The 25,577-nt window shown below is 27.3% G+C and overlaps 2 long non-coding RNA genes across 2 annotated transcripts; one reads left to right on the top strand and one right to left on the bottom strand.

Annotated features, from left to right (window-relative positions):
* Positions 1 to 1,081: 1,081 nt before the first annotated feature.
* On the top strand, positions 1,082 to 3,775 carry LOC140177281 (uncharacterized). Its single transcript, XR_011869095.1, has 2 exons — positions 1,082 to 1,231; positions 1,318 to 3,775. It is a non-coding gene; the product is annotated as an uncharacterized lncRNA (long non-coding RNA).
* Positions 3,776 to 22,627: 18,852 nt separating this feature from the next.
* On the bottom strand, positions 22,628 to 24,913 carry LOC140176976 (uncharacterized). Its single transcript, XR_011868319.1, has 4 exons — positions 24,745 to 24,913; positions 24,599 to 24,653; positions 24,382 to 24,510; positions 22,628 to 22,913 (listed from the first exon to the last, which is right to left on the bottom strand). It is a non-coding gene; the product is annotated as an uncharacterized lncRNA (long non-coding RNA).
* Between the last annotated feature and the right edge of the window lie 664 nt (positions 24,914 to 25,577).

Consider the following 25,577-nt stretch of genomic DNA (forward strand, 5'->3'; position numbering starts at 1 on the left):
ACGCGATTGAGTGCGAGACGATGACCAAACAAAGAGCGACGACAATCTTGAGTCCGAAATTGGAGGTAGTAAGAGACCGGAGACGCGAGAGCTTGAAGAAGGGGTAACAAGGTTTTTTTTTCTTCTTTAAACGTCAAACAACATCGTTTTAAAGTTGAGGTTTTTATTTCAAATTATAAAAAATAGATAAAATAGTAATTAGGATAATTATAATATAAGAAAATTATTTTAAAAATAAATAAGATATTAATTTATTAATTTATTAATAAATTTAAATAATTATTTTTATTTAAATTTTTAATTATTAAAATTAAATTTTTAAATTTTTATTATTTTATAATTACTTAAATTTTAATTATGATTATGTACAATGATCAATTACTAAAAAATTATATAACAGTCTTAATTAATTAAAATCGTGACAATAAACCCTTTTAGTTCACTCTTTTGTGAAACCGTGACTATAGATCTTTTTAGGTCACCCACCAAAACATGACCATAGACTCTTTTAGGTCACTTCCCAAAATTGTGACCATAGATACCTTTAGGTCGCTCTCCAAAACCGTGAATATAGACCCTTTTAGGTCACCTTTTTGTAAAATCGTGACTATAAACCTTTTTAGGTCATTCTCCAAAACCATGACTATAAATACCTTTAGGTCAAGCCTCAAAATCGTAACTATAGACCCTTTTACATCACTCTTCAAAATCGTTATCATAGATCCCTTTAGGTCACCTACCAAAATCGTGACTATAGACTCTTTTAGGTCATCATTTTTTAAAAAATTGTGACCATAGACCCTTTTAAGTTACCCTATGTAAACTCCGTTAAATAAGCAAATAATTAACTAATAAATTAAATTTTAATGAAATAATTTAGAAATACAAATTTTATATTAAAATAGATAGAGCTAATTACAACGAAAATTTTGATACCAATTTCAAAGAATTTGATCCAAAATTGAATCGAACAGGTCGAACCGATTGAACCGAGTTCAAACCGGACCAAAGCCCAACACATATAAATAAAGCAAGAGGTTCAGTTTCCTTCCCCAAATGATTTCATTTTCACGTTGGGGGATGAAGAAAAGGGAGAAGAACGAGGGTGAGGTTCCAAACCCTTGGTTCCAATTCAATCCTCGATAACTTCTCGCTCCGAGTTCCGATCGCTGCACCGTTTACGACCACGCGTCCGTAGCGTCAAGCTCTACAAAGCCCAGTCAACAATTAGGTAAGAAAACTATTTCTGTATTCCAATTTCTTCCTTCGTAATTTCAAATTATATGAGCAATTATTTTAAAAATTGCTTAATTCCAGTGTTTAGGTTCGAATTAGCTTGAGGAGAACGTTCAATCTTACTTCTTTGGTGCTTGTGTATGGTGAGAATCCTAGAACTCTAGTTAATTCTCTAATTTCGTGTGTTGGGTATTAAATTTGGATATGTATATGTGTGGTAATGTGACGTTAGGTGTATATATATATATTAATTGGAGTTTGATTTGTGGACACTTGAGACTTGGTGGAGGTTGGGTGACATTGCCTTGGTGATTCCGGAACTCTTAGGGCTATGTTCGGTGCATTAGTGGGTTGTCTCGGATAATACGTAGAAATCGGTCAAGGTATGGTTTAGGTTTCTCGTATTTAATATATAATGTTCTGTGAAAACTTAGGCTAGAAGATCTTAGGTTAGGTTGGAATGATTAAGCATGTTGAATGTTTAGTGCTTGTGACAATGATTGCTGATATGAGTTGAATGAGTTGAATATATGTTGGTGATCATAGTTATTGTGGGAAATATAATGCTATATGGTGTATTGATGGGTAATTGATAAGTTGCTAAATTGATGATATTGGTTGTATATGAATGTATGGCAAGGTGTTAGTGATTTTTGTTGATGGAAGTATGAAATTTAGAGTGTGAATTGGTAAAAATTGGGGTTTGATGGGTAATGGTCGAATATGGAGTGATATTGTTATGATATTGTATGAGTTGGAGCTGAAATTGAATGTTATAGGTTGGTTTTGAAAGGACATTGGATAGAAAATGGAGGTTTTGAAGTTTTTGAAAAGTTGGTTTTTAGCTGAACTTCGACGAGTCATAATTTGGCAGCCAGACTCCCAAATGGTTTTAAACTTATTTCACGTGAAACTTGGGTCCAAGAGGTTTACGACGTTCGAAGAACGGGTGAAAATGTTTTAAAACAAAAAAGTTATGCTCGTCAGAAAATTGGGGTTTAAAATGAAATTATTCAGCGTTTCAGACTTAGTTCAATTTTTGGAAAAACGTATGCCCACACATACACGTGACATGAGGCTTTTATGCGGAACCCTCAGTCGCGTGTGGTGGTTACTGCCTCCTATGCATGCGTACGCAAACGAGTCAATCCGTACGCATCATGGGCTAAACTTGCACGCCCACGCGTACGCGTGGCCCCTGTTTTATGCAAAATTGGATTTTGAGTTTTAAACTGAATTTCAAACTTTTAATCTCCTAATTTTATTCTTTTAGTCATATAATGTAATAATAAACCTAGTAATTAGATGAAGCTAGGAATTTGAGATAGTTTGGGGGTGAAGTAAATAGTAAATATGAGAATGATGTGAAGGTATGAGAAGTTGATGATGACATAGCAATGATGAATGATTGTGAAATGATTATGAATGAATGTGAATGATATGATGTTTGATGCTTGAAATGAGATGGAATGAATAAATGTATGTTTGAGATACCTAGGTTGTAGTAAGGATGGTGGTTCGTCCCGCTTGCTCCAGGTTAATGCTTGAGAATTGATAATGATCATGCTTGATTTAAATTGAATAAAAGTATGTTTGTGACGCCTGGGTAGTAACAAGGATGGTGGTTCGTCCCGCTTGCTCCAAGTTGAGCTTTTAAACACCCGCCTGGGTAGTAGCCGCAGTAGTGGTTATTCCACTGGCTCTAGGTTAAGCGGGAAGTAGTAAGGGGGTTGTAGCTCAAACCCACTTGCTCTGCATGGGTGTTTCAGTCTATGGTTAGCTACCAGGACGTGTCGGGTTGGCTATATAACCGACAGATGATATCATCAGCCATAGGACAGGCATACACCATGTGCATGTTGTTTGTTTTGCTTGCTTGTGCATTAATTGAGAGTGCCTAAGTGAATTATTATGTTAATTGTTATATTTGCTATTTGCAGTACTTGTATACTAGTTGTGTTTGCCCTTGTTTGCTTGTTTGTCTGTGCGGTATTACTGGAGTTAGAGGATTGGAGGAAAGGCGGGAAAGTTAGGGGGCTTAAACTAGTTTAAGGTTTCGTTAGGCTAAAATCTTAGAAGGCCACCCTTTACGGTTTCTGTTTTAGTATTTTAAGCTTTATAATCTGAGTGTCGGCGTTCTAGGATTGCCTCTGGCATTCCCAAGACTTTATATCTTATGTGCGTGGCACCTTTATCATGCTAAGAACCCCCAGTTCGCATTCCATACGGATATTGTGGTTTTCATATGCAAGGCAGGCGGCACCTCGCTGGGGTATGCTAGAAGCTTCTGATAGCGGAGATCCTAGTCTTTGGGGCTTTATCTTATATATATGTATATCTGTAGATATTTTTATCTCCACTACCTATGTATTTGTTGTATTATCTTCCTCTTAAAGGCTATTTTGGAGAATTAGATTCTGTAACTTTGTATTTTGGGCTTATTTTTGAGTTTTTCTATATTTATGTATATATACTTATGTTCTTAGGCCGATTTATCTTCGCGAGCCTAGTCTGAAGCTTTGTTATTTGTACTTTGGAACTCTCCTTGGTTATATCTATGTTAGTTGTCTTGTCTTTTCCGTTTATCGCTTACGTGTCGCGAGTGTTGCGCTTCGCGCTTTATCGGTTTCGATTTTAAACTTTTGCTTGAAGGCTCTTAGAATAAATCTTCTTCAACTATATTATATATATAAGTGTTTATTTTAGAGGTCGCTCGTAGCGCCTCGCCACCTCTGTTTTATATCCTAGGTGTAAAGCTCTGTATGGTAGGGTGTTACACCCTAAAACCGTTATCATAGACTCTTTTAACCCACCTTTTTTAAAAAATTGTGATCATAATTTTTTTTGTCATGATAAAAAATCGTGACATAAATCCTCTATGGTCATGGTTTTTTGTCACGATTTTTTATAAACCGTGGCAAAAAATATTATGATCATAGACCCAAAATATTGTAGTGATAAAAATGTCTAAATTTTTTTTAAAGAAGTTGATACTTATTTAAGTTTAATCGAATATGTATGTTTAACGTAAAATGCTATTTGAATGTAAAAAAGAATATATACTAATCCTTATTTCTAATCTATGAAATTGACATAAAAAAAAGGAAAAAAAGGTAAAAAAAAAAAAAAAAAAAAACTTTGATAAATTTGAGTTTTATCTCCGTTTAGGAACTTCAAGATTTCTACCATCATGAGAAGAGGAATAAAGAAAAGCGCAGTTGAAAGTAAACAAAGTTATAACTTATTTATTTTGATTATTTATTACCCCAATCAAAAAAAGTGATAAGTAATAATTAAAAAAAATTCTTAATAGAAAAGTCATCCAAAATAAAAATACTTAAAATTTTTTTTTAAAAAATACCTTAAAAATGTATTAAATTCTTAAATTTTTTAATATAATTTGTTTACATTAATAATCTAAACAAGTGTCTTAGAACACTTTATTAGTAAAACTTAATTAATTATTGTAAACATGGACTAAATATAAAAATCAAAACCAAGGACAAAAAATATGCGTAGGCATAGACATATGACCATGGAGAGAAAATGTAGTGATAATTTAGAGTAATGCTTATTATCTCACAAATAAGTATAGCGACCACTAATTCTAACAAAGATAGATAAGCAATTTGTCGGACATAGATCATAATTAAGATAGCAAAAAATTCAACAATATTATTCATGAGAACCCCTATATCTGTAATGGTAGAAACATTTATGTAATTATATTTAGTTTACTGAAAATGATATGTGTACATAAAAAATAAATTACTAAATCAACAATTATATATTTATGTATAAATATATTTGTTATTTAATTTATTTCAAATATATATTTTATAGGTTAATATATATTTTATATAAGTGGCTAATTTTTGGTATTTACGCGTAGTAAAATAAAAAATAGTATTGGGCGATGAATAATAGCAAACTAACCTCAGAAATAACAAGAGAAATAATAGTTCTAGAATTCTTATAGCTTGCTTTTTTAATTGCTATAGTTGCTTCCTTGTATTTATGACCAAGGAAACTAGAACAAATGAGACAAAGCCTGTATGAACTCCTAAATTGTTGGAGAATTTTCTGACACTTTCCATAGGCGGTTGTGCCACAATGTATATCATAACAATTCCTAGCACCATATTTGTTGTGGCTATCAACCTTTCCCATATTGATTTATCTACTATTATTTTGCTTTCTTTATTTTCCACCACAATGCCTGCCTCGTCCTATGCCTTTCATGTAGTTATGCACAATCAAAGAGGGTAATAAGTTGACACTTGATATTGTCCTCTCTAATGAAAAATACTGATAATTTTGAAATGACTAGCGCATTTGTTTTCGTTATTTGTATAAAATAATATATTAGTCAATATTAGTATGTTTTTTCGAATTTTCCACAATATTTTTAACTCACTAAATTAAAGATTAATTCGTTATAGATTTGAGTTTTATTCAAGGTTCTGAAAACCGAACCGGTCATCGAACCGTTCTAGTTACTGGTTCATTGGTTTATAGGTTTAACCGATTTGACCATGGTTGAACCGAAAAAATCGTTTTATAATAAAATAAAAAATAAAATATAAATAAATATATTAAAACATAATTATAGTCTAATATAAATATACAATGCACAAGTTAAAGATAGAAAATATTGTCTAAATGTAGCTGAGTCAAAAAGTAAAACAAATTGATAGTATTGCACAACAAACACAACAGGACCTGAAACAAAAACACAACAGCTGAAACAAAAAAAAATCTAGCACAGAGGAGGGGCAGCAAGTCGGCAGAGATCGAGAGGAGGGACGGTGCAACCAAACAATGAACAAAACTCAAAAAACTTTGAATCAGTAACATAGTGCAAATTCAAGAAACTTTAATAAAATTTAACTATACAAACAGACAACAAAGCAGTAATAGAGTTATAAATCTAAAATTTATCATCAAATATAATCAGTGAGCAAAGCCAATCAATCAAGCATTGACTGGGCATTCGAGAAAAAGAAAGAATAAAAAAGAACATTTAAATCACAGCAACAACACAATAACACCAATTGAAACATAAAGAAAGCAACCAAAAAGAATATCTAAAAATCACCAAGGTTGAAAACAATAATTTGATCTCAACGAATTAAAAGCTAAGCTTCCAGGAAAGTGAAGAATACCAAACCAAAGAACCTTCAATCACAGCTTAAACCAAAATTCAGAATCCCCTCAAATTAAATCAGCAAGCAACTTGAAAATCAAAGAACCAAAAAATAATAGATCAACGAATTAAAAGCTAAGCTTCCAGGAAAGTGAAGAATACCCAAACCAAAGAACCTTCAATCATAGCTTAAACCGAAATTCAGAATCCCCTCAAATTGAAGCAGCAAGCAACTTGAAAATCAAAGAACCAAAAAATAATTTTCAAATAACAGATTCAAATCACCAATCCTAACCAGAAATAAAATCAAATTCCAATAACAAAGAAATCTAGAAGCCTAGGAAGAGGGGGAACAGCAAAATTTCAGCACAATTTTAACAAAGATTAACCATCTTTTTTCAAAAATTAACCAAAAAAAATACAATAGCAATACAATGTCACAACAATCCAATAGCCTTAGGTGTTTGTTAGTTGATACTCTCATCCATACTTAAAAATCACCAACAATCCAATAACAATACAATCCAATTACAATATCACAGTAACCCACAGCAACTCACTCCAACTCAGTAATCTCAAGTCTCAACAGTCAAAATTATTCAACAATTATTCAATTCAGTAACAAGTCCATAGATTAACTAACAACAATTATTCTGCAATTATTCAACCCAATAATAGCAAGGTTCACAGACTAACTAACAAATAACAACAATTATTCAACAATTATAGTTTAAAAAAATTAATACTTAGAACTAAATGCTAGAACAGAGTAGAGCAGATTAGCAGCAAGAAAGGAACAGGGCACGACCGAAGGACTGACGCGGTGGAACAGAACTGGCGACGGCGGGACAGTGGCTGCGCAACAGAGGCAGGAGGCTAGGCCGGCGACGGTGGTTTCGAAGTGATGGAGGAGAACGACGTTGCGACGGCGGCTTCAAAGCTCCAAGTTGCGACGACGGCGGCGGTTGCTTGCTGGTGGCGAGACGGAAGTGAAGGAGGAGCTCAATGACGATGAGAGGAAGGGTGATGGCCTGATGGGAGTGCTGCGCTTGTTTGCCGTTTTGGAGAGTCAGGGTTGGGAGTGGGCCATTTTGGAGAGTTAGGGTTGGGAGTGGGACGTTGGGTGTTAGGGAGTTCCTCAATTCAAACGGCAGCGTTTTGAAGAAATTCAAAAAACCGGCCGGGTCGCGGTTCGGTTCGACCTACCGGTTCCCGGCCGGTTCGACGGCCTAATGACGATTTTTCAAATATCCGGTTTTGGTATCTGTCCGAACCGCTATCTCTATCGGTTCGCGGTTCGACCGGTTCGACCGGCCGGTTCGAACCGGTTTTCAGAACCTTGGTTTTATTTAAAGATTTGTCATTAGACAACAGATTACTGTATATACAGGACGGAACTTAAACTCGCAACACTTGTTTAAGCAGATAAGTAAGCTAACTATTCAACAAACTCAAATTAATTTCAATACTAATATGTTTGTTTTTAGAATAATATGAGATGAACTTATTCGATAAATTTGTTTAATAAACAAAATATTTGTTATATTCAAATCTTAGGAGATTTTTTGTCCCTCTATATTCTTCATTGAGAAAAAAATTAGAGATTCATCACTCGTCAATATTTGTATGTACTTTTTATTTGTCCATGTACTTATTATGTAGTAAAATCAGATTCCACGACTACAATTTGAAAATTCACCATAAATCGTATATTTAATGAAAAGATCTCAAATTTTTCAGTCCAGTTCCAAATATTCCCAAGTTTAACCAGGACTTGATTCCACGCAATTTCGATCATCACAGAATTAGTTACAGCCTTTCAAAGTTAATGTGTTCATTTAAAGATAATGCAGAAAATCAAATTTCACGACTTAACTTTGAAAAATCATAACTAATTCCTCAGTTAATACGAAACCTTCAAAATTGAATTTAAAAACTAAACTTGCTAATGTTTACTCAACTTTTAACCTCATACCATTTCGATGTCTAGCAAATTACTGGGTCGTCCTCGAAGTTACCCTTCTATTTTAAAAATCAGATTCTTAGTAATAGTTTAGTCTTTTAAGTTCTAATCCCTCAACAATTCTTAATTCAATATCAAATATATCGAATGATTATTTCAGCCTCAATCAATTATACATAATCAGTAAAAATCACAATTCTCAACTATTCTCGAGTCACTTTCACAGCCGTAGCAATATACCAAACAACCATTTCAACAGCCAGTAGTCAAGAATTTAGTCATCTACCACACATAGTTACACTCAATTCAATCACAACTCCAAACACAATCTCAACCATTCCAATCATAATCTCAATCACAATCCAACATTCATATAATCAATCAATTACTCCAGCTATTAATCCTGTTTGCAGTTATTCAATAAACCTTGTAGACATTCTTAAATTAAAACTATTTAAATTAAACTCCCTACCTCGATTAGCCGAAATTCGATAATTAAACGGAGCAAACCCCTCTTTTATTTTAATTCGTAGCAGCAATAGACTCGAACCGAACTAGCAGCAGCAACATCAACTCTAACAGTTATTTATTATTATCGATAATATCAACTATGATAGTTTCATCAACAGACAGAAAAGACATAGCAGTAGTATTGAACAAAGACATAGGTTTTCCTTACTCATAACAGAAAAAGACTAAGGAACAAGATGGAAGCAAAGCAAGGATTAAAGCTTACGAATTCAAGAACAGAGGAATTGGAATCAAAGCAGCGATTCCCACGACGGCTCTATTGATGGGAACACGATGCAACCGCAACAGTTTTGACCCTAATCAACAGCAGCGGTGACGGCGGAGCAGGATGGCGCGAGGACGGATCTCATCCTTCTCCTCCTTGTCGTGTTTCTGGTTCTCTGCCTCTGGTGCTTCTCGTGCGTCTCATCGCTTCTCTTCCTCTCACTTGGGATAGCAACAACGGCCAGAGCACAGCGGTGGCGACTCCCTCAATGGCGACAGAACAGAACGCGACGTTCTCCCCTAGCCCTAGCAACAGCGGCAATGGATTGACAGTGGTGGAAATAGACCGACGCGGACAATATCTCCCCTTCTCTCGTGTGACAGCTTCGGCCGCCTCTCTATGCGACGACAACGACGGCGACTACAGCAGTCCCAGTGACATCCCTCCTCCTCTCTTCCTTCTTCTCCCTTGAGCCCTCTCTGTTCTCCGTTTCCCCTTCAAGCCCCTGTTTCTTTTCTTTCTGAACGTATGTGTGTGTGTGTTGTGTTTTAATTGAAATCGAATTGGGAATTAGGGTTTTATTTGGGAATTTAGGGTTAGGGTAAAATATATATGAGTAATATAACAATTTTATAAAATATTCGAGATAGAATAATAATTTAGGATTCAAATATAATGCTATAAAAAATTAATTTCTGAAACACATAATTTTATCTATCAAACTATTAACAAGCTCAAATAATTATTTTTAATTTAAATTATAAAGTAAACATACTAATCACATTTTATAAAATACGGTTAAACTCAAAATATCAATTATCTAAATTAAATTATATAACCTTTTATTATTTTTTCATCATAACTTTAATTTCAATTTATATAAAATAACTAATTAAAATAAAAGTTGTACTTAAACATTAATTAACTTAAACTCAAAGTATTTATAAAAATTAATTTAATCATTCCTAATAAATTAATCTCTAAGAACTCAAACTAATAAATAAACCATAATTCATTCATAATAAAAATTACTTAAATTAAATTATATAATACTTCCATTACTAAATTTTATTTTCAAATCATATAAAATAACCAATTATAAAAATAACATAAGAATATTAATTAACTTAAACTCCAAATATTAATAAAACTAGTGTATGTTCCCGTACTTTGTACGGGATAATACATAAAATTATATTAAAAAATAAATAATATATATAGTAATTATTATTATAAATATTTTATAAAGTTATAATTAAAATCAAACTCTCAAAATTTTTAATATTAAAATATTAAAAATAATTAGTATTTGTCTTAATCAATTTGAGTTTGTTAAGTGATCATCTCACTCATCCGCTTAAACAACTATTAGGAGTTAGAATCTCGCCTTGTGTATATAGCAATCCATTGGCTAGCGATAAACCCTTAATAAATAGAGTATCAATACGGGGTTAGACTTGGCAGGAGTTTTCGAATACGCAGGTACCCGACCCGTCCATACCCGGATGAAAAGGGTAATAACTTGACTTGAGTCAGGGCAGATTTTGCTCAAGACAGGGTATAGACGGGTTTAGAGTGCATCCGCCCCGAAAATATACATATAAACACTTTTTAGGAATTAGAATTTGCCTCACATCACATATGATTCATAGCTTCGGTCTATACTTTATAGCCATGCAAGATAAACTCAATCATCCTCACCTGAAATCTTCTTCTTCTCGACTTCTTCACAAAAAAATCGCATAGCTCCTGTCATGTTGTTGCTGAGTCCATCGCTGCTTACCTATTCATAACTCCCATCTTCTTTCACAGCCAGAGACGAACCCACGTTTAATATAGAGGGGGCATTTGCCCCCACAATTTTTTTTTTTTAAAAAAAGTAATACTTATATACATATATACCACTTATTATATTATATTTGTCTCAAAATAAAATATAAATAGTTCTTTTGTATTTTATGTTAAAAAATATTTTGTTAAACTTAACACATAATAATAATTATATTGCTAAATTTGATTTAGTATGAAAAATAAATAAATAAATACACTCAAAAATTAGTGATAATTAATTATATTATATTAGTTAATTAATTAATAATTAAATTAAAACTTAGTTTTCTAATTAAATACAACTTAAATTATTAGTGATTTTTTAAAAATTGTTTAAGATAAAAAAAATATATTATCTATGTATTAATATACTGTAATTATTTTAGTTAAAAAATTTATTTATACTATAAAAATTATAATAAGTAGATTTGACAAATAAGTAAAATAATTGTTTAAAAAAATATATAAAAAATAATATTTAATCATGTTAAAAATAAAAAGGTTCTTATAAATATTTTTTTGTTATTTTAAGTATTATACTATGTGTATGAAATTATATTTTTATTATTTTAAATATTATAATAATGATTGTGTGTATATTTCTAGTTCTTATCAATATGTATTAGATAGTTCTAATTTTAGATTTTGAATATATCTAAACCAATTTAGATTGATCAAGTGATCAACTTAGTCGTCTGCTTAAATAAGTATTGAGGGTTCGAATTCTGTCTCGTATGTATAGCAACTCGTTGCCGGCCAATTGTAGATTCTTAAATGGAATTCAAATTCATGACGGATTAGTCCTTAACTTGTTGAATATCGTGGGAAGCAAAAAAATATCTATACCTAAATTTTATTATATCTTTGTCCCCATTACTGAATTTTTCTGGGTCTGTCACTGTTCACAGCTTATGTCATCATCGCTGCTCATCCCGTTACCGTCGTTGTTGAGCCCGTCGCCACCTTTCTCCTGCTGAGTTTCTTTTCTCTAGGTAAATTTCCCTCTCACTCTCTCTTTCTCTTTCTCTCTCTCATTGTGAGTCTGTTAAGTTCTTCTCTTCTTCTTCTACAGACTCATCACTTAGTTACCTTCGCTATGTTCGGATATTGCCGTTGCAGATTCATCTGAGTCTGTCACCGAATAAAATAGAATTTTTATTCAAGTTAAAAATAGACATACATAAGATCATTTTTGCATGTAATTTCTGAATTTTCTCATCCAAATTTGATCTATGTGGTTGAGTATTTTAGTATGGGATCATTGTAGTTTTGTTGTGACACTAATGTGATAAAAGTTTCGGTAATTTCATAACTAATATATGAGATAGACCAAATTATTAAAGTAATAAGAAAAATAACATTCAAATTTACGCGTAAAATTTATAAGGGGTTATCTCAGGAAAATATATATTTATAACCCAAGTAGAAGATTGTTAGGAAATTATTATTTCTTAATATATTTATGGATAATACATATATTAATTATAATCGTAAATTAAGTAATTTCACATTAAATGACTTATATAACAGTGATCTCATTTATTGTCATAAATGTTAAATTAAATAAGTCATTATTACTTTTGATTTGGATAAATGAGATTAAAATCATAGATAATATTTTATTTGAGTTTTAGGGTTTAATGAGTGTCACACTCAAATATAAATAATGACTTTAGAATTTTGGTCTTCAACATATCAAACTCGCCTTCATAACTCTTTTTCCACAGTAAAATTGTGATTCAATCCTATAAAAAATACAGAAGGTTTTGGTTGACGAAGATCAAAGAACCACAAGAGCCAAGCTCTCTGATCTCAATCATACTCTCGAATGAAGAGACGTTTTCGCGCTCTTAGTTATATTTTTTAATGATTTAACCATGGATGATCTTGAGGTTGAGAAATCCTAAAATTTTCAGCTAAAATAAAAATTTTATTCAATCAAATGATAATAAATAATTTTATTGAATTAAATTATATTAATGTGATCATTGGATGATAAAGAATGCATGAAAAATAAATAAATCATATTTTAAGAGTATAAAAATATTAAATTGTCATTTCAATTTACTTTTTTAATCAACGATAATAAATATCTTAAATTAATTAATTTTTTACAAAATTTATACACCTAAAATTATTTCATTTTTTCAAAAATCTTTTGAAAATACAATGGTTTAATGAGAGGTTGACTATTGAGAATTGAATATAATATTTTTATATTCGTATTTTCAATAAAAAGATGTACTTAGTTCTATCCATCCTAAATAATTCTATATTCACTATTACTTATCCATCTAAATAATTCTAACATTGATAGAATATTATTTTTAGATGCAAAAAATGTAAAATATATTTATTCTATTTCAAAAATTAATATTCATATTTAACTTTGAATTCAAACTAATATGACAAAAAATATTATATTTTTTAGTTAAAAAATTAAAATAAAATATCTATAAATATATTTTTGTGCTTTAGCTTTAGATTTTTCAAAAAAAATTGGTAAGTTAATGGAATCAAATCATATTTCTATAACATATATAAGAATGTATATTACACATATATAAATAAAAAAATTGGGTATAGTAAGAACAAATACATAAATTAAAATAAAATTTAGAAAAATAAGAACTAATAAAATATTGAAGGAAAGAAATATAAATAGAAGAGAAACAAAATTATTTGATGGAAGAGAAATAATTTAATAAATTTTATGTGTATATAAAAGAAGAATAAAAAGAAGATATACAGTACTTTATTTAATTTAGCAAAATTTATGGGAATAAATACATAGAATAAGAGAATGAAAAAGGATAATAAAAAGAAGCTAAACATCTGAATTAATATCAAAAAATAAAAAATAATAAAATAATAATAATCTATCACAATTTTAATCTTTTAATATAATTAATGAATAATAATATAATTAGTCTACCATAATATTAATATAATCTTTTAATATAATTAATTTTAATTAAATAATCAAATAAATTGAATATAAATATGTCTAATCTAATCGTATAAAAATAGTAAATTTTTTACAATTAGACATATTATATATTATTATTATTAGTGACATATAAATATTAAAATTATATTAATACATTAATAGAAATACATTATTATAATAAAAAGTTGCAAGAATTAAAATAACTAAAATTTATTAACTTTAATTAATTAAATTAGCATAAAATAAGAAAGAGATGATTAATCAGATTAAATAAATTAAAAAAATATTACTGAACAAAGTAAATATCACAATAATTATATTACTAATTAAAAAATTATCTATTTAATCAATTCAAATTTTTATTGAAAATAAAAAACTAAAAATTATCAATGAATAAAAATAAATAGAATATAATACATTAAAGAATAATTTTGGTAGTATAAATAATAAAATTAAATTATTATATACAATTTTTACTTTTTACCTTATTATGATTGAAGTTAACATTAATGGTAAAAAACTAATTTTAAATAGTCCCAATTTGTATTTTACAACATAATTAAAGCACCATTCATAATTTTTTATTTTGTGATTAATCAATATTTTTTAAATTTTTTGGTTGAGTCTTCTGTGTGATACTTAAATATCTCAATTAGTTGATATAATTAATCTACCGTAATGAATTATATTTAATGAGTTAAAAGAAATAAATCAGGAAACATTCTAAGAAACATGCCACGTCAACTTTATCATTAAGTGCAAAAATCCGATTTTTATATAATAGAATAAATAGAATAGATAGATATCTAATTATTCATTATTTTAACTTATTTATTATATATTTTTTTATATTTACAACTCAATATATTAAAATACAATTTATATATCTAGATAAGAATTACATAGATATTTAATTAAAAGAGCATTTAATTTTTTAAAATATAATAACAGTTTTAATTTCTTTGATTTTTCTTTTTTACATTTTTTTGTGTGTTTTTTTAAATAAAAGACAAGCCTATAGTAAAAATAGGAAGAGATTGTAGTATTTATTGGAAAGAAAAAAAATAAATATAATTAAAATTCATACATTTAAAATGTGTTTGAACTTCGAAAAATGAGATGAGACATGAGAACCCACAGATACTTGACTTCAATGAATCTGTTTATACCATTCAACTCAGTATTTTTTAGCTTTCTGTTTTCTTCTCTTCTATTTCATATGAATTTATCAGTGCCAAACATGCATCACATAGAGTATATTTTAACTCCATCCTAATCCATATATTATTTTTGCTAAACAAAATATAAAAGAAAAAAAAGACAGTAAATAAATTAAAGTTATTATTATTTAAAGAGGAAGTAAATATATTAGTATTTTTGTATTTTAAATTAATTAAGATCTAAATGAAAGATAACATTAATCTAAAAAAGTTAAATTAAAATTAACTCAAACATTGTTATTTAAATTATAAAAAAATTTGATTTTCATATTTTATAAAATATCATACTGGCGGTAATTGTAAATATGACGCTATTTAAAATTAAATAAAGTAACACAGATAAAACAAATTAAAAAATAAAAAATAACTTAATCTTGTATAAAATTTACCTATAAAATTTTGTACCGAAAAAAGAATTTAATTTTAGTATATTAATAATATAAAATATTTTATATAATCATTCAATTCAATTAGATTTATCTATTTAGGTCATTATTAAAAAATAAATTTAAGATACCAACATATAATTACTTTAAATTAAGCAACAATTATCAATACTATATAAGGGACACACTATTCCACTAAGAATGATTGTCATAAAGAATAATTTTATAATTTTCTATACTAATATTAGAAAGTTTATATAATACTATATAATAATATTATCATTATCAATACTATATGATATCAAAGCAAAAAAAAATCACCGTACTAATATAATATTATCAATATTATATAAATCATTTTTGTATTTATTTTTCTGTGCGTATATAATATTTAATTAACACATTAAGACATATATAATATTTTGTTAATACATATATAATATAAAATAATTTACAAATTATTATTAATTCGTATATAATGTATAATTAAATTTAATGAATTCAATTAGAATAAACAATAAATTATTTATTTTATTTCATACTTTATAAATGAATAAATTAATTAACTAATATAATAAATTATAATTAATGTAGTAAAATTATTTAAGTAATATATATTATAATAAATTATATTAATATTTAAATATCTAATCAAATCAATTAGCTGATATAATTAAGTCATGATAATAAATTGTATTGAATGAGTTAAAATAATTAAATCGGGAAACACTCTCTAGAGCATGCCACGTCAGCTCCATCATTAAGTGCAGACATCCGATTTTTATATAATAGAATAGATAGATTAATTTAATTACTCTTAATTGATTAATTTATAAAATAAGATATCAAATTAATAAAATAAATCGTAACTTTTTCATAATAAAAGTTACTTAAATTAAATTGTACGATTCTTTCTTATTTTTTATTTACTAAAATTATACAAAATATTCCATTATAATAAGATTATTTAAGAAGATTAATTGATTCAAAATAAAACTATCTCCAAATCTATTTAATTATTTCTAATAAAATAATTTCTAAAATTATAAAGTTTAAACTTAATAAGATAAAATCACAATTTATTCATATTTAGATTTTCAAAAATGCGGGATGTTACAGCGTGAGCCATAGTACGGTGTTAGGCCTAATAAAAGAAAGGAAATTATCAACGCAAGTTGGCACATATGGATGTGGGTTTGTGATTTTTAACCATCTCTCTCGAATTCGATTCACTAAAGGATGAGAATGGAGCTTGTTTAGTTGGGAAGGTTATCCATTTTGTACTTCTATAATACCCAAGGGATTAGTCATTAGAGTCGGCCTAATGTATACCCTGATACAAACAAAAAAAAAATATTTCAAGCAAAAATAATAATAATAATAATAATAATAATAATAATAATAATAATAATAATAATAATAATAATAATAATAATAATAATAATAATAATAATAATAATACCAGTGCACTTATATTTTTAATTAAAATTTATAGTCTCAAACATATAATTTGTTTCTCAAACTCATTAACCATAAATAATAATCAAAGTACAATTATAATCCTATATTTATTTTTTCCAAATCAAATTAAATCATTATTTCTACTAAAATATGTTTTAATTATAACAAACCCAGAATTTTTGAACACTAAATTCTAAATTTTTGAACATTAAATCCTAAATTTTAAATTTTAAATCATAAACCTAAAATATAAATGTAAGCCCTAACTCTATCTAAACTCTAACCCATAACCATTATCCCCTAAATCCTAAACCTAAAATCTAAACTCTAAATCCAAAATCCTAAATCCTAAATTATAAACTTTAAATCATAAACCCTAAATTTTAAATCCTAATCCTCTAAACTCTGTATAATCTTAAACACTTAGATTTTTTTTATTCTGAATCCATCCTAAATTAATAAATTAAAACTTAGAACTTTTTGTGAATATATAGTAATACTTTTTTTTATCCAACTTAAATTAATAAATTAAACACTTAGTACTTTTTTAATTTATTAATTTTAAAATAATAAATTAAAATCATCACTAAAAAATTAAAAAATCATAAATTCTAAATCTAAAACTCAAAATCTTAAATTGTAAATTCTAAATACTTTCTATTTTTTAATTCTAAGACCACCTTAAATATATTTATTTATTTATTTTTGCTTTCCGTTTTTTTTTTAACTCATCGCTTGCCCTAAGAAAAGCCTCTTCATGCCAAAAGTTTTAACAGGCCATATATACTTACAAACAAAGGAAATGCTACCACATTCCTTCACTCAATAATCCAATCAAAACAAAAATTTTACTGACAAAATACCAAAAACCCCAACAACTAACACACCTTCATTAAACAAATAATTTTAACTCCCCTAGTTAACCCATTCCAAACTTCATTTTATGACTTATATTAACTATATTGGTTTCTTTTATGAAATGAAACTTCAACACCAAGTATATAATAAATTTTGGCCATCATTCATACAATAAGCACAACTATAATATTCACATATGACATACATTGCACTAATAAAGAGACAATTCATCGAATAATCAAAATTCATACAAATATACACACCATTTTTTCAAGAGAAGATATGAATATTACATTCAGAAATTGAACAAGTATTATTAACCCTTAACTTTTTTTTATTCGCTCTCTTGAACACATTAGTCACCTAGAATTTTCTAAACAAAAACAACTTAATAATTAATGAAATTAAGGTGGCTATGGCCGAAATTTAGAGGAATGGAAGGAATGAAATGCAATACTCTCTTGAACTTGAATTTGAGGTCTCCTATACATGCTTGTTGTGGTTCTTAGTGATAGTTATATAGATAAAAAAAGAGAGCAACATGGTCTCTTATGGAAGGCTCTCAAACCTGAAAAAGAGAAAGAAAAAAAAAAACTAAAAATGTTCTTGCACTTACCTTGCTGAATTTTAGAGAAAAGATAAGAAAAGAGTGAAGAAATAGAATAGAAAACTTGATTCTTGAAGAAATAGTGAAGTGGTCTTTGAACTAACCAGGTGATGTTACAATACTCCCCTAAGGTTTGGAGTTTTGAAACTCCTTTAAATTATTAACATTGTAATGTACGTTGACGCAATATTCTAGAGAATTCCATTAATGAAGTTTTTAATGTATATTGACAAAATTATTAATTAATTAATATATTTTTTTTGTAAAACTACCAATACATTAATTATAACTTTTAAAATATATTTTTAATAAAATAGCAATTATGATTATTACAGAAAATTTTTTTGATGACTTACTATTAAAAATTTAATATATTCTATTGGTATATAAGTTATTAAAATTATTAAATTCATTTATAAATTCTAATTAATTAATAATTTTTATTTTTATTTATTTTAATTATTTATTTAATATTATAATTTATCTCATAAAATTTGAAATTTTTAAATAAATAATTTAATTATTTTAATTATCAAAATAAATAATTTATAGCGTACTTACCAATTTACACTACGTTTATTTATTTCGTTTACATATGTATATTTTTGTCAATTTTTATATATCTTGTTTACACATAAAAAATTATCTCATTTATAGTATAAACGAGATATATGTATTTATAAATAATTAAATATAATTTTTAAAAAAATAAAAAATATTAATAATTTAAATTGGATTAAACTTTGTAACAAATTTTGTACAACCAACTTAAATAGAAAAAATTTTATATTCTATGCCAATAGAGTCGTGATCTTCATTAACCGTGTCATCAAATAAATCACCTATATTTAAATTATATTTCAAACTTTTATACACTCTCATGTGACAAACAAAATTTGAAATATATATAATTTAAATTTAAAAATTAATATTCAAGAGAATACATAAAAAATTTAAAAATTTTGTCATTTAAAAATTTGAAATATTATCTTAATTGCTTTAGTGTAAATTCTAACTAATTTTATCTTAATAACTGTGTTAACAATGGGCAGTTAACGTTGCACTTATGTGCTTTTACAGTAGACGTGTTAACGTGTCCATATTTTCTATTATTTAAAATAGACAGTTTATCTTTTCTATTATTTAAAATCGTTTATCTTTTCTATTATTTGAAACATTCCATTTTTACAAAATTTGGTCTAATTTAAATTATTAATATTTTTTATTATTTTTAAAAATTATATTTAATTATTTATAAATATATATATATCGTTTTATACTATAAATGAGATAATTTTTTATGTGTAAACAAGACATATGAAAATTGAAAAAATACACATATATAAACGAAATAAATAAATATAGTGTAAATTGGTAAGTACGCTACAAATTATTTATTTTGATAATTAAAATAATTAAATTATTATTTAAAAAATTTCAAATTTTATGAGATAAGTTATAATATCAAACAAATAATTAAAATAAATAAAAATAAAAATTATTAATTAATTAGAATTTATAAACGAATTTAATAATTTTAATAATTTATATACCAATAGAATATATTAAATTTTCAATAGTAAGCCACTAAGTCATCAAAATTAAAAATTCTGTAATAATCATAATTGTTATTTTATTAAAAATATATTTTAAAAGTTATAATTAATGTATTGGTAGTTTTACAAAAAAAATATATTAATTAATTAATAATTTTGTCAATATACGTTAAAAGCTTTATTAATAGAATTATCTAGGATATTGCGTCAACGTACATTACAATGTTAATAATGCAAAGGAGTTTTAAAATTCCAAATATTAGGGGAGTATGGAATCGGTCCCCTTCTTTACTTGCTAATTTTGTTTTGTGTAGTGTAAAGTAAAAATTATGAAAGTGGTGAAAAAGGAGTTCATGACTTATAAAAATTAGAGAAAAGATAAGATAAAATTTAAGAATTTTAGTCATTGTTTAGTAGATAATCTTATCCACTCTTGTCTTAGTAATTTTCTAATGTTTAACTAATATGGCTGTTACAATACTCCTATATTATGAGGAGTTTTAAAACTCCATCAAACTTTAGAAAGAAAACTGTCTATGTTACTTATTTTAGCTATAAATGTATATTGATAAAATTATTAAGCAATTAATGTATTTTTTTTGTAAAATTATAAACACATTAATTATCATTTCTAAAATATATTTTTAATAAAATGGTTATATTTTAATAAAATGGCAATTATGATTATTATTGGAATTTTTTTTATGACTTAATATTGAGAATTTAACATATTATATTCGTATATAAGTAATTAAAATTATTAAATTTATTTATAAATTTTAAATAATTAATAATTTTAAATTTTATTTATTTTAATTATTTATTTAATATTATAATTTATCTCATAAAATTTGTCCATATACAACTTTTTTTTGTTCATCTATAATATTATGATTTTAAAAATTAACTATATTATAACATGCCATTCAATTAGGATATATATTGTTCAATTAGGATATATATATATATATATATTAGAAACAGAATTAATATTTTTTTAAAGTGTTATTTCAAATTAATTTGTCAAAAAATACTTCAAAAAAAGAGATATTAAAAATAAATTTAGATGTATTAAAATACTGCATAAAAAATTTCTTAAAAATTTTATTGGAAATGTTTATTTTAGGTTATTAGTTAAATGTAATTTTAGATTTTTATAGTTAAAATTAAAATTGAAAATAAGTTTAAGTAAGTAGTCACAAATTAAAAAGTAGAATAGTGTTAATATTATCGTTATATTCGTAACTAGAGTTGTTGCTTCTAAAATTTAATCCATAAAATTTGGGTATAATCAAATTGGCTTGGGTTAAATTTGAAAGAAATTGAGAATTGAACTAATTAAATTTAATCGCTTTGAAATGAATCGGGTAAATATGGTTTTAGGACTAAACTTGGACCGACCAAATGAGATTGCATTGATTTCAATATCGGATTAGAAATAGATTTAAATAAAAAAAGAAAAAAAATTGTGACAAAAAAAATAAGAAAAAAATATGAATGATAGTTGAAGTTTGATTAAGATTAAGTAAAAATTATATAAATAGTATATTTTTGTTTTTGATATATACGTAATTAGGTCAGGTCGGTTTCAAATTCTAAAAAAAAATTGTGAAATTTAAATTTTTTATTTTTTTAATAAAGTTAGTGGTGATTCCTAGATTTTTTTAATATTTTTGTCTCAATATAGTATTTTGTCTTCTTTAAAAAATATCAGAGAATTAAGTCTATTTAATTAAATTATACATATAAATTACTTAAATTATATTTTTTATTTTAATAATAATTTTATGAATAATTTTTATTTTTGTGAATAATATTCTCTTTATAATATTTAACTAAATAAATTTTTTATTATATATTTATGTTTACTTTTATAAATTGATGTTTAAATAAAAAGATACCCAACATAAAAAAAATATCACAACACAAGTGTGCTTTTGTATGTATAGTATAAAAAAATGAACTTGAACTAAATATAAATAATTAAAATTAAGATACAAAATACTTAAGATAATTAATTTTTAAAATTAGAAAGAACGAACTATAATTAAATTCATTCTCTTATATGAGGTATTCATTTTACATTATATAATATACATATAAATTTAGATTTTTAAAATTAAAATTAAATTCATAAATATTTTTAAGTAATTAATGGCATAGAGTTTTTTTTTCTCTTTTAATATGCTTACACGAAATAAATGGTATTTTGGTCTTTTTGTTTTAATATATTTAAATAATATTAATGTTAAAAAAATATTTTTATCTTTTTAATTAAATAAATTTTAAATTAAGATTAAATAATTTTAATCTTAAAGAGTTTTTTTTAGTTTTTTACCATTAATACTAAAACTATGTTTTGATTTTTTAATTTTTAAACTTTTTATTTTTGTTTCAATTATAATGTTATATAGTTTTTCTGTAATATTATTGTAATAATCTAATATGAGTTGTAACACCCTACCACATTAAGCTTTACGCTTAAGTCGTAAAATAGAGGTGGTGTGGTATTACGACCTCTAAAATAAAATGAGTACACATAATAGTAGAAGAATTATAATATGCTAGGAGCCTTGAAGAATAGAGGAAATAAAAATCGCGAATATAAAAGCGCAACGCTCAAGGAACGAGTTAACCTGCGTGCTAAGAAAATCATAACTATTAAACACAAGATAACAGAAGTGGGAATAGAGTGCCAAAGATACATAATATCAAGCTCCTAACTCAGCCTACGAAGTCAAGACTGGCCGGAGAATATTTACACATATATACATACATATCCAAAACCCAAAAGTACATATACACAATCCTGCCTCTCCATAAACCTCTAAGAGGATCAAAAAGAATAAGCCATGCGGAGAGAAAGCTAAGTACATATATATACATCATAGCATAACAAAATATCCCAGTAACCACTCCGCCTCAAGAGTCCAGACGCCTAACGAGATGCCTCTCGACCTGCATCTGAAAAATAACAACATAGTATGGAATGAGAACCGGAGGTTCTCAGTATGGTAAAGGTGCCACACACATAACATATAAGGTCCTGGGAATGCCAGAGGCAATCCTAGAACACCGACACTCAGATTATAGAGCTTAAAGTATTAAATAGAAGCCATAAAAGGTGGTTTACTAAGGATATTTAAACCTAACTTAACTTAACCTTAAATCTAAATCCCATTCTGCCATTCCTCCTTACCTCCAACTCCATCATGCATTTTCACAGACAAGTAAACAAACAAAGGCAAGCACAAGAAGGTTACAAGTACTGTAGATAACAAATATACATTTAACATGACAAGTACATTTAGGCACACCCAGTTAATACACAAGCAAGTAATTCAAGTAATATGCATATGATGCATGCTTGTCCTATGGCTGATGAGGCTCATCTGTCGGTTATCCAGCCAACCCGACAAGTCTGAATTGTACTTAGACTGTCCCCCGACGTACATCCCCAAGAGTCTGCATAGTTTTTTCTCAAATAATCAATAATACTCAATGGGGGTAACATTCCCGAGAATTTATATAGTGTCCGGTCACACACTTACGTCGTAGGGTCAACAGAGTATCGAGTTTTCAACCTGGTACACGTGGTGGCAAGCCACGACACTTAATCCAGGGAATCTCGTATCTCAGATTATTCAAATTCATAAGCCATATAAATAATTCAATTATAATTCATCAACTTTAACATCATTCTCAATCGCATTTCATTCATCATCATACATCAATCATATTCAATCCTTATCCTTCATTATCACACCTCCCATTCCGTCCATCAATAGTTCCAATTCAAAACATAACTCATTCTTTTCTAAATGAATCAAACTTAAAACATGCTCATTTTCTTAATAACTCTAAATCAAACCATATAACCTTTGAATCTAAATCTTTTTAAATAATCATATAAACAAAATCTCTAATTTTTATAAAATTTCGGCAGCATCTCCTCTAAAACTCGGACTTTGCCACCTTTTTCGGGTCCAAACCTATTTTCTTTTCAATTCAATATACCCTTCCTCATTACATAACAATCTCCACAAAAAATCTACCTCAGATCAACAATTAAACTCATACAATATTCAAATCTAACAACCAAAATTCAACTAAGAGTCATAGTTCACAAATCCTAGGCTTTTAACACACAATACCTCAAATCAATAATTCACCAAATCATTAATTAATCAACAAGCACCAAACCAACCATGTTCATCAACAATAACATTCAACTATAATTCTCTCCAAATTAACATAACAACATTCACCATCCAAAATTAATAACTAATTATCCAATAAACTTCAACCAATTATATTCATCGACAAATTACTAAACATTAAACATACACCTGCATTCCAACTTATCCTATGGTCATCTAGCCTAAGTTTTCACAGAACATTATATATTAAATGCAAGAAACCTAAACCATACCTTGGCCGATTTCCACGTAACGACCAAAGCAAATTATTTAAAATCAAGGCAGCCCCTCAAAACTCAACTAATCCGCTTCCTCCAAGTTCCAATATTCACAATTTCAAGCTCCAATTATTTATTCACAACCTAATACACATTTATAACACACATATATCCAATTTAATACTCAAAGCTCAAATTCAATGAAATTAAAATAGAATTATCATATTCTCACCTTACCCAAGCTTCACATAAGCAAGAGTGAACGTTTTCCTCAAGCTAATTGGATCCTAAAACATCAAAAATTAAAGAAATTCAATACCTCCACTCAAATTCCCAAAAATTGGGAAAGAAGAGGCTGAGAATTAAAAAACAAGTTACCTATGAAATTGTTCCGGTAGAAACGTAGAGCTCGATGCGGTGGTCGCGTGGCCACAAACGGTGCGGCGATCGAAGCTCGGACGGAGGAGATACGGCGTTCGGAGTTCACCGTAAGGGTTACGGGATTCCTTTCTCTCCTTTCCCTTGCAACTTCAACGTTGCTGAAATGGGGAAGATGAGGACGTGGGTCCTTTTTAAAAGCTGGTCCGGTTGGGCCCACGGTCCGGTTTGAGTCCGGTTTAACCGGTTCGGCCCGTTCGGTCCAATTTTGGACTGTTTTCTTTAAAATTGGTGTCAAAATTCTCGTTTCGATGAGCTCTATCCTAATTTGATATAATATTCGCATTTCTAATCCTCCTTATTAAAAAATTAATTTATTGACTAATTATCTACTAATTAATCGGGGTTTACATGAGTAATATTAATCAAAAAGTATAATAAATCTAAATTGACTTAAAATAAAATATTAATCTTAGTCTAAATAAATTTTAAATAAAAAATATAAAATAATAATAAATACTAATTTTTTTTAATTTTTCAAAAGGAATTTTAATATTCTAAAATTTTAAAGAAGATGGAATCACATCCTATTGATACATTAAAAATTTCATTAATGAAAAACTCTCTAAGATGTTGTACCAAAGCACATTATGATATTAATAATGTAAAAGAGTTTTAAAATTCTAAACAATAAAAGAATATTGTAACATCTAAAAAAAACTAATTAATGGAGTAGTGAAGACTATAAAGAAAAAAAATGACTGATAGATATTACAATACTCGTTTGAAGTTTCAAATTTTAAAATTCCATTTATTTTTACCACAAAAAACAC

This window comes from Arachis hypogaea, chromosome 12 (genome assembly GCF_003086295.3).
Source record: "Arachis hypogaea cultivar Tifrunner chromosome 12, arahy.Tifrunner.gnm2.J5K5, whole genome shotgun sequence".
Lineage (NCBI taxonomy): Eukaryota > Viridiplantae > Streptophyta > Magnoliopsida > Fabales > Fabaceae > Arachis > Arachis hypogaea.